Source organism: Erpetoichthys calabaricus, chromosome 12 (genome assembly GCF_900747795.2).
Source record: "Erpetoichthys calabaricus chromosome 12, fErpCal1.3, whole genome shotgun sequence".
NCBI lineage: Eukaryota > Metazoa > Chordata > Cladistia > Polypteriformes > Polypteridae > Erpetoichthys > Erpetoichthys calabaricus.
In genome coordinates this window covers 141,642,387-141,659,312 of record NC_041405.2, presented here as the reverse complement: position 1 = coordinate 141,659,312, position 16,926 = coordinate 141,642,387, and the positions used below count along the sequence as shown (strand labels likewise).

The window sequence follows — 16,926 nt, the reverse complement described above, 5'->3', positions numbered from 1 at the left end:
GCACACGCTCACCTTTACGGTGTTCTTCGGATCTGCTTCACTTGCAGGATGGGAGAAAAAAAGTAATCCAACCGAGCGGCGTATCCGCACACAGCCAGTTTACAGGCGGGCACGCTCAACTAGTAAAGGCAGGAGCGTCACCTGTGCCGCGAGCGCGCGAGGCGTGTCACATGACGAGGAGGTGTCCGCCTTTTCGGGGCAGGTGCAGGAAGCGGCAGTTGTCTGTTGGTAGACTTGTGCACGGGAGTTTTTCTTTTTTTTCTTTTTCTAAATCTCAATCCCATGACTATAAACTGTCCTAGTATGACTAAGTATGGATGATATTAGACTTGCACACCGTGCCAGGCATGTACCAGCCTTACACTCAGTCTCAAGATGCAATTATTGGGGATTTGAAAATGGGTGGCGTAATGGTTAGCGCTGCTGATTCACAGTTTCAAAATCCTGACTTCCTGTACCAGCATGGCCCATTTGCCCCGACGTGCGCGTGAACTTTACACGGAGTAATTTTATTCGTTTTCTCTTAACTTCCTACAGACACGTGACAATTCCAAAGGGAGTGAATATTACCATTTGGTGGGGTGCTCAGGTAAGCTTTGGTCCTTCCCAGCCTGAACTGGATTTAGCGGGTTGTACTGTGAACAACAGATGATTCCAAAAAGAAGTCTGTAATCCTGGACTACTCAAAGGGGTGGGCAGGGGTGTAACACAGAACTCTTTGCCCCATACATCATTGTTCTCTATCTCTCGAAAACAAACTTTTCATTACAGGCTTTTCCCCCCAATGGACCCTAGGTAATTATTACTCTTGACTACCATGCTGGCATAATGCTTATTTGAAATTTTGAAAACTGAGTGTTAAGCATTTATCAGAAATATCTTTGCCTGATCTTAGCTGCTTTGTTCTTTGAAGTGGGATAGGATCAGGCGTTTTTGTGTGAACTTTGTGGTGGCAAATAGTGTGACTAGTGATGATTTGTTTCCCTAGTGAATTCAGAAAGTATGACAAGTACCGTATATGACACATTAAAGGAAAAACTTTCTGTTGTCTGATGAGACAAAAATGAAGTGTTTGGGCGGAACTCCACATTCTTTGCTGAAGACAACACAATACTCATCAGCTCCCTAATATCATTCCCACAGTAACGTAAGGTGGTGTTGGCATCATGCTGTGGTGGTGCTTCTCAGTAGCAGGGATAGAGAGATTGGTCAGGATTGAGGGAAGGATAAATGCAGTCAAATACAGAGAGGTCCCTGCAGAATAGTTTCTCCAGAGAGCACACAACCTCAGAATTGAGGGATGGTTCACTTTTCAGCTTGATAATGAGTCGAAGCATACAGCCATGACAATGCTGTAGTGCCTTTAGGTACTGTCCTTGATAGCCCAGCCAAAGGCCAATCTTAAACCTTACAGAACAGCTGCATAGAAACTTGCAAGATGGCAGTTTACAGACACTTGCCATCCAATCTAATGGAGCTTAAGAGGATCTGCCAGGAAGAATGGGATCAACTGCCCAAATTCAGGTGTGCAAAGCTTGTAGAGACTTAGCCAACAAAGACTCAAAGCTGGAATCGCTGGCAAAGGGGCTTCTCCAAAGCACTGAATTACGACTGGGAATACTTATATACAGTAAATGAGAGATTTCAGTCATAATTAGATTTTTAGATTTTAAATACATTTGCAGACCTTTCTGAAAGCATGTTTTCACTTTGTCATTATGAATTAATGAGTATGGAGTGATGATAAAGTGCCAAATATTGAGGGGTCTGAATACTTTCCGAAGCCAGTGTATGTGTAATAACTATGGATTGCATTTCTGGGTTCTGCTGGTTTAGTTTGCTCAACCACTGCAGTGGCCATTAGCCCATAGAACGTGCTTCAGTAGTCTTGCAGGGACAAATTTGATTTTATTGCCATGTCTGTCCATCCATTTTCTAACATGCTTACCTCAGTTAAGGGTTAGAGGAAACCTGGTGAGTATCCTGGAAGCAGTGCGTGGAAAGCAGGAACCAATTTTCATGAGTGTCAGTCCATCACAGGACATATAGACATTGGAATTCTTTTTGTGCAAATTAACAAGAATGTAAACAATAAGAAAAATTATTGAGATTAGAAAAACAATTCTAGCAGCAATGTATGAAAATTTTGCTCTACACATTGTATTGACCCAGGGTGGGTTGGGTGTGAGAGATAGAGGAATGGAGTTTGACACTTTACACAGACTGCTGGTTAGTGGTCCTGAAAAGTACCTTGGACTTCTTCAGCAGCCGCGTCCAGCACAGCATTCAGATGTTCTGCAGCTCCATGCACTCCCAGCTACTTCAGTCCTTTGACCGCTCATACGTACCACACAGCCACCCGCCTTTCTCTGCTCAGTGGGGTCAGAGGCAAGCCCTAAGACACTCTTTCCCCCACTCCATGAGCCGACCTTAGGCCAGGCTCTTCAGAACATTCACAGTTTGGGGTTAAAAATTGTTTCTATACCTGTTGGTCAAGGCTTTGATGTTGTAGTGCCACCTCCCAGACTGTAAAGCTAACAGCTGTTTGTGCTGCCATGGTTGGAAGGTTTTATAGTTGAAGAAGTTTAATTACATAGAATAAGCTTTCAAATAGTGCAGTTCATAGTAGTACTGTGAGGATTTTCAAATCACAGTTTTTTGTACAATGGATAGAAAAGAACTGATGTGCTAGGCTGGACTAACCGCCATGTTTTTGACAAATTTGTGACCTTTTTGTGACTCTCAAAACAGTCAAAATGGCCATACTATTCCTTTGGATAATCCATCATACCAAAGAGAAATAAAAAAACAGACACTTTTATTGATACAAAAATAAAGGTTTGAACTTATGGTGTTTGCTTTTTCATAAAAAAAAAAAAAAAAAAGATTTCCGATTTGCTTATTTTCGGAATGACATCAGTGTTGTGGCATCCAACTCAGGCTGTCAAATGTCTGATACAGGAGGAATTACACGCATCCAATCTTTTCATCTTTAGTTCAGAGGATGCAGACTAGAATGTGAATGTCCCTGCATGTCCTAAACAAGCTTTATTTTACATAATTTTTTTTTTTTTTTTATAGTGAATTCCACCATAGACTCTATGCCACACTGCCATTAAAGTTGACAGTAGGGTGTTTTTTTTTTTTGCTTGTTAACATACTGTACTAATGTAAGTAAAGATTTGATGAAAACATGATAGTTGATGGCTCTAAAGTCCAGTGGTTCATGGTGTGTGTGATTAATTAAACAAAGACATGCACGTCAGTTTAGAATGATAACTCCAGATTTGGTTAGTATAAGGAGGACTGCCTGTTAAGTGACTCTGTGATGAATCAGCATGACTAGAATGTGCTTCCTGTCTTTGGCCCAATTTTGCTGGCAGGGTTCGGGCTCTTAGCAGACTTGCATTGTAAAAGGCGGGCAAACTAGCAAACCCTCTGACCATTTTTGGCAACTCCTGTAGGAATGTGGCTTGCGGAACAGATGTAATTCTGTACATATAGATGGTGACAATGGGTCATGTCTCGTTTGTGTGAAAGCTGCCAAGCTTATCAAGTTAAAAGAACACACCTTTTAGTTCCAGTTGGAAGTTCCTGTTTGAGTTCTTTACTTAAAATACTGCAATGTAACTGTCACTTAGGGACAGGCACACATACCCCCTCCCCCCCCATTTGAAGAACACTTTTAACTCAGGTCATCCATCCATACACCTTATGCGGCACATTTAGTAATTTGATGGCACGGTGGTGCAGTGTGTGTTTTTGCTGTCTCGCTGCTCCAGAGACTTGGATTCAATTGTTGGTCTAAGCTTGTACCTATTGCATGGGTTTCCTCTGGGTGCTCCAGTTTTCTTTCTAGCTCCCAAAAACATCTTTTTAAGGTTAACTGCAAGATTCTAAAGCCGCCATGTATGGGTGTTTGCATAAACTGGCTTTGTAATGGATTGTCACCTTGTTAGTTAGTCCACACCCTGTCCAGATTCTGCCCTTGTACCAAAACTGGGCTGGGCAGGTTTGATAATGGATGTTTCGATATTTCAGACTAACAAAAATCTTTTACTGATTACATTTACTTAAGGACAAAATATCAAGGAACATTTGAAAACTATGCCATGATATTATTTCTATAATATATCAAATATATTTCAACATGTAAAAAACTAACAACAAGAGAGATATCATGGAAAACAGCTTTCTTACAAGGAAGAAAAGGAAAGAATTAGTGTTTCAGATTAATACAATAATTTGTTTTCACTTTGTGGTAGTATGTTTATGTCTAAACAACAACACTTTTTTAAAGCTCCATCATTGATGACTTCAGGAGGAAACATATGGCACCTACTCCACTTATAATCCATGGCATCACTGTGGAGTCAGAAGGAAGCACCAAGTTCTTGGGGGTGCACATCACGGATGACCTGACATGGAATACAAACACCACCTCCCTTGTCAAGAAAGCACAGCAGTGCCTTCACTGTCTGTAACGGATGAGGAGAGTAAGCCCCGAACCTTTCCTCACAACATTTCTACTATAGAGAGCATCAGTCTCACAGACTGGTGTGGTAACCACACTGTTTCAGATCAGAAGACCCTCCAGAGAGTGGTAAAGATGGCAGAAGAACTCATCCCAACTACCCTCCAGTCTTTGCATGATCTGTACTTGTCACACTGCCTTAGGAGAGCCTTCTAAGGTAGTCAGAGACCCCAACCGCCCAGCCCATGGACTGTTCAAACTTTTGCCCTCTGGCAAACACTACTGCAGTATGCGGTGCAGGACTGCCAGACTCTGTAGAAGTTTCTTCCCACAGGCTATCAGACTACTCAGCTCCCACCAACAACAAACAACATGCTGACCTATTGGGCCTGTTAAATTCCAGAACACACACACAGACTCTTTGAACACATATATTCGGAAACTCACATCTCCTAAAATGTTGTAATGTCTGGGCATTATGTTAATGTTTTTGGTCACGTGAACACTATTTACCAGATTGTCTTTTGGATTGTACATGTATTCTGTCTATGTCGTCTATTACTGTATGTCTGTCTGTTGTATAACATGCACTTGTCGTTATGTTTGTGTTCGTACATTGAGCCTGGAGAAACACAGTTTCGTTCATCTGTGCACTCCTTGTTGTATGGTCTGAATGACAATAAAGTAAATCCTACCCTACCAATCTCTGCAGAGACATCTTTCATGTTTAAAGGTATTTTATAAATAGAATATTTTGATTTAAATGATCTGCGGTGGGTTGGCACCCTGCCCAGGATTGTTTCCTGCCTTGTGCCCTGTGTTGGCTGGGATTGGCTCTAGCAGACCCCCGTGACCCTGTGTTCGGATTCAGTGGGTTGGAAGATGGATGGATGGATGGATTTAAATGATTATGTAATTGATATTTTGCAGCATTTTTGCAGTGTCTTTGTAAATAAATCATTTGAAATTAGATGTAATCTCCCTAAACAGAACACCACAATTAATTGCTGCACAGCCCTGTGCACTTAAACATAACCACATAACCTCTCTCAATGGTGCAGCAAACGGCTTTTATGCAGAGTGCCTACCTTCAGCACATTGTGTCTTATTGTAGAAACACCACTGTCATTTTTGACCACAGTTTCCTTTCATGCAGCACAGTATCGTTTAGAGGAGAGCTTTCTTTATTGATGTTTGTTGCACATCTCTCTATAAATGCTTTTTCAGTTTTATGGTTCCCCGTGTATCATATCGTCCTCCCTTCAAGTGTTTGTGTATCTCCTTCAGCAATATAGTTTCAAATCATAAAGCAATGGCGAGACTTAGATGCATTGCCAAGCCAGTTCAACTCTCTTTTCAGAGAACAAATTGCTAAATCCTCTGACGAGTTCCAGACTTTTGAGCAGATCCTAATCTCCGGAACCAGCCCTCCCTGTGGCTGTTGTTACTATTAATTCATTCTATTCTTTTTTCTTTTTTGCTTTGTAAAATATTTTGCTATACTTTTCAATGTAAAAGGTGCTATACCAAAAAAAAAAATGTCCGAGTTACATTATTGCTTTATTGCACAAGATCAGCTAAGGCCATTTACAGGTTTAGTGGAACAAGTTTGCTTTGAAAACTGATTTTTGTTCTCTGTGGAATGGTATACCTAGAAGTGTTGGTCTTACTTTATTGTGCAATTTGTTTGCTTAAAAATCTCATTATAAACAGTGACAGGATTTTTTACATACCCAAAGTGGTTAGAACCCAACCCCTGCTGTCCTAATTAGGACCAAGTCCTCTACAAAAGCTTTTTCAGTGTGTTTTCTCTGCCATATATAGGTCTGGCCCCCTGCTACAAAACGCTGATCCCATTTTTAAAAAATGTACATAATGAGGACTCATTAAAATATAAACTTCATGCAAGGGAACAAGTTAACAATTAAGACATTTTGACATTCTTTGTGGACTGCTGCTTTCCTGCAGTGTTTAACTAGAGACCATGCTCTTTTGGTGGCCAACCCTGGTAAATCAGCAAAGTGATTTACAAGCAACAAAAGCAGAATGACAGGCTTGGCGTGTCTCAGCTGTCTTGTTGGTGCAAGTACCCTGCAAGATGATGCACACATTGACTGAAAGCAGGTTTTGAAAAATTTTCAGACTAATGGAGAGCACTGCAAAGAAGTATTTGAAATAAAAAGCAGCATCTTTAGTGTTATAGAGTGTAGTGTGTATTTATTTTATTCATTGTTGCAATGTGTGGTGGTTGGGCATACTGAGGACAGTAAGAGGGAGAATTGTTTTATAGCAAGTACTGGATTAGATTGTGCCTGTATGTTGACCATATATTGACCTTTGCATGCTGAACTGGCAGTAATATGTGCAAATTACAACAACATTTTTTAGGTGGCACAAGGCCAGTCAGAAAAAGAAAGGCTGCTTAGAATTAGCAGATTTATTGTACAGCAATACTACCGTCCTTAGTGATATGAAAAGAGAGATGAGAAGTTTCAAGAATACAGTTCTTTATCCCAGTTACACAGCGGCTTAAGGCTCATTGATTCGGTCTCGTGCTTCAATACCAGTCAGAAGTTTGGACACACCCACAAATCTCCAGATTTTTGATAGAAATTGATACCTTTTATTCTCAAGATGTTATTAAATTGATTTTAAAATACATCCAAGTCATTGCTAGAGTTGCTAATGGTTATTACTGCTTCAAATGAATGATTTTTAATTCATTATTTACCTATGACTACAAATCCCTAATTTCAATAGCCATTCCATCAACCTACCGACGGCCAACTCCCTTAGCTTATCCTTAATTAGTCATTTTAAATGCTAATTGGTTACTAGAGCGACCTTTGTAATTTCATTAGCACTGCTGAAACCTGTTATCCTGTTCACTTGGGTTGTAAGGTCCCGACATTACTAAAGTTCAGTTCTTGTTTCAAAATTGGCCAAAATAAACTGAAGAAACAGGCTCTTGTTCAGAAAGTGGACGCCACTTGGTTGTTTCACAATAATTAAGATTAGGTATATAAGTATGTTTCATATTTCTGTTATCATTTTTGTCCTAAAATAGTGACTTAACATCAGGGACCTATTTTATTGATCTTAAGGTTAGTGTTTGGGTGAGGGGAAGGCCGTCGCAAGTGGCGTCCGCTTTCTGAACAAGACCCCTAGAAACATGCCAGTATTTTTTTTTTTTTTGCATTAATTAATGCAGTTCTGTAGTACCAGGGTGTTGTACTGTGTTAGCCATTATGGATGTAATGACAAGTCAAGCAAAATGACACCTTTTATTGGCTAACTAAAAAGATTACAATATGCAAGCTTTCGAGGCAACTCAGGCCCCTTCTTCAGGCAAGATGTAATCAGGCCCAAGGTACCTCGAAAGCTTGCATATTGTAATCTTTTTAGTTAGCCAATAAAAGGTGTCATTTTGCTTGACTTGTCACTACATCCATAATGGCTAACGCTGTACAACACCCTAGTACTTGAGAGAAGATAGAAAACTGGATCTAATCAGGGATGAAAAAAATGGGAAGGGCAAGATGGGTAACTGCATAAGAGGATAAGAACTTCAGATTCTGTAGTTTGACAGACAAACACCATATAGTTCGTCAGTTGACACTTGGAGGCTATGGTAATAAGAAATAGTATAATAAATGCATCATGGTTGTTATCAAAGCTTCCTTGCAGCTTCTGGCACTTGGGGTAAACCAGTCTTAGTCTGTAAGAACTAAAAGATTATATTTTTTTTCCATTTTATTTTCTAACCCACTTAATTCAGACCAGCGTTCCTGAGGTTTGGGTTGAACAAGCCTGTCCCAGTTAGCACAGGGTGCAAGGCAAGAACAAACCCTGCACAAGGTGCCAATGCATCGCAGGGAAACACACTCGTGTGCACATCCTCACACCAAGCACATGCTATGGTCAATTGAGTGTTGCCAATTTACCTAACCTGCATAATTCTTTGGACAGTGTGAGGAAACCAGAGCACCTGGAGGAGACCCATGGAGTCCTGGGGTGAACATGCAAACTCCGTCCATGGAGGACCTGGGGCATGGACCTAGGTCTCCTTACTGCGATGCAGTGGTGCTACAACTGTGCCACCGCATTGCCTCCTGATATTGATTATTCCACATATTCTATAACGTTGATAGAGGTTGTGAAAATGTACTGCAGCTTCTTTCAACATCTGAAAAATTTGCAAATTTGATTCATTTGGTGGCTACAGTATATGAGCCCAACGTGAGTTAGTATACTGTTGTTATTGACATGCTCTTTTATGTGACTAATGCTAACAGGATAGGCGTCTGATGGAATAAAGGAGTTCTGCAAATAGATGGACAGATGGATAGAAATCTTGATCTACATCTCTGATTATTGCATCTCTCCAAACACTTGTTTTCTATATGCAGTAGTCCCAGGTATCTGCAGGTGATATGTTCCAAGACCTACTGCGGATGCTTGAAACCACAGAGAGTAGTGACCCCTCTATATAAGCTGTTTTTCATTTACATACACAGTACCAGGGTGTTGTACCTTGTTAGCCATTATGAATGTAGCAAGAAGTCAAGCAAAGTGACACCTTTTATTGGCAAACTAAAAAGATTACAATATGCAAGCTTTCGAGGCAACTCAGGCCCCTTCTTCAGGCGAGATGTAATCGTTGATTTGATTTGATTGATTACACCTTGCCTGAAGAAGGGGCCTGAGTTGCCTCGAAAGCTTGCATATTGTAATCTGTTTACATACATACTGTACCTACGATAATGTTTAATTGATAAATTACACACAATAAGACATTGCAAACACTCAATAATTAAAAAGATTGTACGTTATTACACATTCTCTTTCGATTGAACTTGTCGGCGTGCCAAAAATTAGACACAGAAGCACACCCTTTGCAACACTACTGACGGGTGCTGGGTTTTCGCTGCACACTATGATACGGACGTGCCGCCATGTATCCACAGTGGTAGAACATTTATTCAGAATTGCACACAATTTGAAACTTATTGTTTATTTCTGTAATTTTCCATTTAATATTTTCAGGTCACTTTAAACCATGAATAAATTAATAAACCATGAATTAATAATGAATAAATAAAAACCCTGCCTTGCGTCCTGTGTTGGCTGGGATTGGCTTCAGCGGACCCCCGTGACCTGTGTTCGGATTCAGCGGGTTGGAGAATGGTTAAATAAAAACCATGATGAGCAAATCTTACAGATGCAGATATCCATATCTCGTAATACCCACAGATTAGGTCAGGTTCAGTTCAATTTATTTTTCTTTAGCCCCTCTACCAGTGAGTTCTGTATCTTTTTATTTAATACGCTACCGTGGCTGTCCCATTGTCTGTCCAGGATTTTAAATCCCCTGTAACTCGCAAACCGTTTGACCTATTCACCTGAAAATTGGAACACATATACTACGTGACCTCTACTGTCCGCTTTCGTGGTGATGATTTTTATTACTTTTATAATTTTATTTTATTGTAGAATCAGCTCTCGGCAGCAGGGCGGGCGGGCGGCGCATGCGTACAGCTAAATCATTCTTGAAGCAGACTGAACACTTAAGTGCCACCTTAAATGAAAAATTAAGTAAAACGTACTAAGTAATTGCAACACAAGCACTGACTCAAACATATTTAACGCGAAAAGATGCCGATGAAAGAAGAGAAGAAGCGGGCCGTTAGAGTGGAGAAAACGAGCTGCTCACGAAGCAGCAAGCACATCAACCTCTAAGCAAAAAAATGGTAAACGTACAGAGAGAGAGGATGAAAACTATGAATGCTCAAGTCAAGTGTATTCACCGCATGTTATCGTGCAGTGCGCTGTTACTGGTATTATACTTTTTTATTTTTTAATGTTTTTTATTTCGCCTTATACAATTTCTTGTATTAGGAATTTGTTGGTGGCGCAGTGGGTAGCGCTGCTGTCTCGCAGTTGGGAGACCTGGGGACCTGGGTTCTCTTCCCGGGTCCTCCCTGCGTGGAGTTTGCATGTTCACCCCGTGTCTGCGTGGGTTTCCTCCAGGCGCTCCTGGTTTCATCCCACAGTCCAAAGACATGCAGGTTAGGTGGACTGGCGATTCTAAATTGGCCCTAGTGTGTGCTTGGTGTGTTTGTGTGTGTTCTGCGGTGGGTTGGCACACTGCCTGGGATTGGTTCCTGCCTTGTGCCCTATGTTGGCTGGGATTGGCTCCAGCAGACCCCCATGACCCTGTGTTCGGATTCAGCGAGTTGGATAATGGATGGATGGATGGAATTTGTTAGTTTTCGCATACCCCTTGGGGTCAGAGTGCCCCTGGAGCAATTACAGGTTAAGGGTCTTGCTCAAGAGCCCAGCAGAGTAGGATCTCTTTTGGCAGTGACGGAGATTTGACCTTCCGGATACCAGTGCAGATCCTTAGCCTCAAAGCCACCACTCCCCCCCCAATAAATTTTGTGATAATGTTATTAATCTTAGCTCAGCTCCAGTATATAAAATACATTAAAGCTACTGTCTCCCAAGTTAGTGGAAAGTATGGTCAAAGTCAAATACTTTTATTTGCCCATATCTCTGTGTTCATTGTGGGGTTACATTTTTCAGAATCTTTTTCATACAAGTGTATATGTCTTTTGTTTTGTTGTCTTCCCTGTTCCTTGATATTCAGCAGGTCAAGCGCGTTAGAAAACAGAAGAGACAAACAGATCTTTGTCTTGACATTTGCATGGCTTTGGCAGCCACATGTAGAAGGCCTTGCCGTTGTAAGACTCAGCTAGCAGAACTGATATTCAAAAGCAGCATTTTTTTTTTATTTTCACATAATTGAAGAATATCGGCTCTGTGTCACACCTATGAAACACTTTTGGGAAACCTAGACCTGTGACGCCCAAGCCTGAAACCATCTGAACAGGCCTGATGAAATCGCACTGATTAGATTTCGGGTATTTATCTCAACTGACTTTTACAAAGCAAGCAAAGTGTGCTCCACCCTGAAAACACTAACACAAAAAGTGGAGGGAGTAGATGAGGCCTGTCGAGGAATGCCTTGCTCAATTGGGGTCTGTGATGTGTCAAATTCCATCATCCTGGAGCAAGGGGTGGGGGGGGGTGGGGGGGGGGTTTGCTAATCGAATTTCTCTAATTAAAAATTACTCAGGCTTAACAAAATCAAATTATCAAACAGTATTGGATCATATCTCCTGAATGTATTTGAGATTTAGATGAGTTGCTGATCTAAAAAGTAGGGGTTGTTTCTGTCTTGCACCTGATGCTTCGGAGTCAGGCTCTGTTTCGCCAGAACACTGTTGTAGGGAAAAAAAAAAAGAAAACAAACAAAGAGCTGAACAAAAGAATCTTTACTAGCCTGGAATTTTGGGAGTGACTTTTGGTAAGTCCGAGGTAGGAGGAGGAGGTGTTCATCTTCCTTTTCTAAATTCTCCTGAGAAGTCATGCAAAATGACACCTTTTATTGGCTAACTAAAAAGATTACAATATGAAAGCTTTCAAGGCAACTCAGGCCCCTTCTTCAGGCAAAATGTAATCAATCAAATCAAATCAAGAATTACATCTTGCCTGAAGAAGGGGCCTGAGCTACCTCAAATGCTTGCATTTTATAATTGTTATAGTTAGCCAGTAAAAGGTGTTATTTTACTTGACTTGTTGTTGTATCCATACAAACCTCCTATGACGAATAAAAAATTTGGATGGCGTTTTCCCTCGCCCGGACGCGGGTCACCGGGGCCCCCCTCTGGAGCCAGGCCTGGAGGTGGGGCTCGATGGCGAGCGCCTGGTGGCCGGGCCTGCACCCATGGCGCTCGGCCGGGCACAGCCCAAAGAGGCAACGTGGGTCCCCCTGCCCATGGGCTCACCACCTATGGGAGGGGCCAAGGAGGTCGGGTGCAGTGTGAGTTGGGTGGTGGCCGAAGGCAGGGACCTTGGCGTCCGATCCTCGGCTACAGAAGCTGGCTCTTGGGACGTGGAATGTCACCTCTCTGAAGGGGAAGGAGCCTGAGCTAGTGCGCGAAGTTGAGAGGTTCTGGCTAGATATAGTCGGACTCACCTCGACGCACAGCTTGGACTCTGGAACCAATCTCCTTGAGAGGGGCTGGACTCTCTACCACTCTGGAGTTGCCCCCGGTGAGAGGCGCCGAGCGGGTGTGGGTATACTTATTGCCCCCCGACTTGGAGCCTGTACATTGGGGTTTACCCCGATGGACGAGAGGGTAGCCTCCCTTCGCCTTCGGGTGGGGGGACGGGTCCTAACTGTTGTTTGTGCGTATGCACCGCACCGGTTGACACGTCTCTACAACATCACATGGACATCAGGGACAGTGCCTCTGGATTGGCAGACCGGGGTGGTGGTCCCCCTCTTTAAGAAGGGGGGACCGGAGGGTGTGTTCCAACTACAGAGGGATCACACTCCTCAGCCTCCCTGGAAAAGTCTATTCGGGGGTTCTGGAGAGGAGGGTCCGTCGGATAGTTGAACCCTCGGATTCAGGAGGAACAGTGTGGTTTTCGTCCTGGTCGCGGAACAGTGGACCAGCTCTACACCCTTAGCAGGGTCCTGGAGGGTGCATGGGAGTTCGCCCAACCAGTCTACATGTGTTTTGTGGACTTGGAAAAGGCGTTCCACCGTGTCCCTCGGGGAATCCTGTGGGGGGTGCTCCGGGAGTATGGAGTACCGGACCCCCTGATAAGGGCTGTTCGGTCCCTGTACGATCGGTGCCAGAGCCTGGTCCGCATTGCCGGCAGTAAGTCGAACCCGTTTCCAGTGAGAGTTGGACTCCGCCAGGGCTGCCCTTTGTCACCGATTCTGTTCAAAACTTTTATGGACAGAATTTCTAGGCGCAGCCAGGGTGTTGAGGGGGTCCGGTTTGGTGGGCTCAGGATTGGGTCACTGCTTTTTGCAGATGATGTTGTCCTGTTTGCTTCATCAGGCCGTGATCTTCAGCTCTCTCTGGATCGGTTCGCAGCCGAGGGTGAAGCGGCTGGGATGAGAATCAGCACCTCCAAATCCGAGACCATGGTCCTCAGCCGGAAAAGGGTGGAGTGCCCTCTCAGGGTTGGTAGCGAGATCCTGCCCCAAGTGGAGGAGTTCAAGTATCTCGGGTCTTGTTCACGAGTGAGAGAAGAATGGAGCGTGAGATCGACAGGCGGATCGGTGCGGCATCCGCAGTAATGTGGGCGCTGCATCGGTCTGTCGTGGTGAAAAAGGAGCTGAGCCGCAAGGCGAAGCTCTCAATTTACCAGTCGATCTATGTTCCTACCCTCACCTATGGTCATGAGCTATGGGTAGTGACCGAAAGAACGAGATCGCGAATACAAGCGGCTGAAATGAGTTTCCTCCGCAGGGTGTCTGAGCTTTCCTTCAAAGATAGGGTGAGAAGCTCAGTCATCCGGGAGGGGCTCAGAGTAGAGCCGCTGCTCCTCCGCATCGAGAGGAGTCAGATGAGGTGGCTCGGGCATCTGATCAGGATGCCTCCTGGACTCCTCCCTGGTGAGGTGTTCCAGGCACGTCCAACCGTGAGGAGGCCCCGGGGAAGACCCAGGACACGTTGGAGGGACTATGTCTCTCGACTGGCCTGGGAACGCCTTGGGATTCTCCTGGAAGAGCTAGAAGAAGTGGCCGGGGAGAGGGACGTCTGGGCATCTCTGCTCAAGCTGCTGCCCCCGCGACCCGACCTCGGATATGCGGGAGACAATGGATGGATGGATGTTGTTGTATACATAATGGCTAACGCGATACAACACCCTAGTATTAAATTCTCCTGAGAAGGCGGCTCATTTTATGCAAACCTTGTTTCATGCTATCTTGTGAAGGTGAATCCGGCTCTTTACTGTTTGTGAAGAATATAGCCATGCAGTATGTTTGCAGAAAACTTTTAAGAGTTTCAATTGGAAAGACAGGGGTGCTCCTCTGCTGTATTGCTCTTTAAAACCATCCCTCGGCTACACTACTGCAAAGGACGCAGGCCAAATCATTGCAGTATGGAAGAGCTGTGGTGCTAAACTTCAGTCCTGGGGCCACCCTGTGGCTCCAGGTTTTTGTGCTAATCAGTGAGATGTTTATGCCTGCCCAAAAAAGACATCAATCGATTGTAATGACTGCAGAATGCAGCTGCTAGAATCTTAACTCGGAAATGAAAATCCGAGCACATCACCCCAGTTGGTGGCACGGTGGCGCAGTGGGTAGTGCTTCTCGGGTCCTCCCTGCGTGGACTTTGCATGTTCTGCCTGTGTCTGCGTGGGTTTCCTCCCACATGCAGGTTAGGTGGATTGGCGATTCTAAATTGTCCCTAGTGTGTGTGGGTGTGCCCTGTGGTGGGCTGGCATCCTGCCCATGGTTTGTTTCCTGCCTTGCTCCCTGTGTTGGCTGGGATTGGCTCCAGCAGATCCCTGTGACCCTGTAGTTACAATATAGCGTGTTGGATAATGGATGGATGGATCACCAAGTTTTGATGTCACTACATTTGTTACCTGTGTCATTTAGAATTCACTTTAAAATCCTGCTTATGGTTTACAGAGCCTTAAATAATCTCGCTCCATCTTATATTTCGGAATGTCTTACACCTTACACTCCAAATCGTAACCTTAGATCTTCAAATGAGTGTCTGCTTAGAATTCCAAGAGCTAAACTTAAAAGAAGTGGTGAGGCGGCCTTCTGCTTTATGCACCTAAAATCTGGAATAGCTTACTGATAGAAATTCGCCAGGCTGATACAGTGGAGCACTTTAAAACACTGCTGAAAACACATTACTTTAATATGGCTTTCTCATAGCTTCATCTTGTTAAATCCTGATGCTCTGTATATTAAATTAATTATCATTATTATTCATGGTGGCTCCAAAATCCGTACTGACCCCTACTTTCTTTTCTGTTCTTTTTCCCGTTTTTCTGTGGTGGCGATCTGCACCACCACCACCTCATCAAAGCACCGTGATGTCCTTACATTGATAGATTAAAGGCCAGAAGTTCACATGACCATCTTCATCGAGTTCTTCCATGTGAACCCTGAATACAATGAGGACTGATTGAGGTCATTTAGAATGCCTAAAGGGGGCTGGGTGGTCTCGTGGCCTCAAAACCCCTGCAGATTTTATTTTTTTCTCCAGCCGTCTGGAGTTTTGTTTTTTGTTTTCTCTGTCCTCCCTGGCCATCGGACCTTACTTTTATTCTATGTTAATTAGTGTTCCCTAATTTTAATTATTTATTTTGTCTTTTTTTTTTTTCTTTGTCATGTCAAGCACTTTGAGCTACATTGTTTGCATGAAAATGTGCTATAGAAATAAAGGTTGTTGTTGTTGTAATTGAGCTTATTGTTTAATTATCTGACTTTTGATCTTTCTTCTATTTTACTGGACATTGAGAAAAGTGTACTAGTATGAGATTTACATTTATAAGGAACTAGCTGTGTAAGCTCGTGCAGGTCCTAGAAACTATTGAAATCGTCAGAAAAAAAATTGAAATGTCGAGATGTCAGGTAGTTGAAAGGAACTACTCTGGGTGTCTCTCTCCTAGGAGGTTTCGTTTTGCCGATGTGCTCGCATCATTTGTGCATTAGCAGCTAATCGACTGTCTTTCTTCTGAGGTTTCCTTTTGCCAATGTGCTCGCCTCACTTCTGTATTAGCCTCTAAGCGAGTGACTCTTTCTTCGGAGGTTTTGTTTTGCCAACGTGCTGGCCTCGCTTGCGTATCCTCGGAGGTGAATTCCGTACCCCAACTCCATCTCTCACTTCCGGTGCCGGACAGACACACACACACACTTCCACACATAGACGTTTATATATAAGACATGCAGTGCCAACTTAATTTTGGAACAAAACAGCTTGTGGTCTTCCCATGTACAAAAAAGAGAATCTGTACATAATTTGAATTTATTCTGGATTTGCATACTGGACAATCACACACAAATGCCCATTCAGGTTTATATATAACATTATGAAATTTTTATTTTTTTCCAATTTTTAAATGTTTAAGTCCGTTTTGTCATTTTATTATTAATTCACCTTTTCTGTGACATCCGCTCTCTTAAGTTTGATACAATACCTACAATTAATAATGAATAATAATAATTCATTACATTTACATAGCGCTTTTCTTAGTACTCAAAGCACTATCCACACCGGGAAGTGAACCCACAATCTTCCACAGTCTCCTTACTGTAAAGCTGCAGCACTATCACTGCACCACCTGTGAGGACCAATGAACAGAGTGGACTCCATCGCAAACAATACTGTGTTAAAGGGCAGCTATTTCAATGTTACCGATTTGTGTGCTTATTAATAAATAATTACTTAAATAATGAGAACATTTAAATTAGGAAGAAAATATTGTAAAGCAAAACTTGTAAACTTATCTAACACATTCAGTAAACATTTACCATAATCGGTCTGCATTATTTTGATAGCTAGAAAAAAAACTGAAACTGGGTAATAAATATTAGCTTAATTTAAGGTAAGAGTTCATTTAAA

General features: G+C 42.9%; 3 protein-coding genes across 3 annotated transcripts in view; 1 reads left to right on the top strand and 2 right to left on the bottom strand.

Annotated features, from left to right (window-relative positions):
* The window catches only part of si:ch211-129c21.1 (uncharacterized protein LOC563087 homolog), a 74,788-nt gene extending 74,459 nt beyond the window's left edge, over window positions 1-329 (bottom strand). The window contains exon 1 of the mRNA XM_028816415.2: window positions 13-329. The gene's annotated coding sequence lies outside the window, so the exon portion shown is untranslated. The remainder of the gene's footprint in view (window positions 1-12) is intronic.
* Window positions 1-16,926, top strand: part of ap3d1 (adaptor related protein complex 3 subunit delta 1) — a 1,136,182-nt gene that overhangs the window by 536,466 nt on the left and 582,790 nt on the right. The gene's annotated exons all lie outside the window — the stretch shown is intronic.
* theg (theg spermatid protein) overlaps window positions 1-16,926 on the bottom strand; it is a 455,045-nt gene that overhangs the window by 152,126 nt on the left and 285,993 nt on the right. The gene's annotated exons all lie outside the window — the stretch shown is intronic.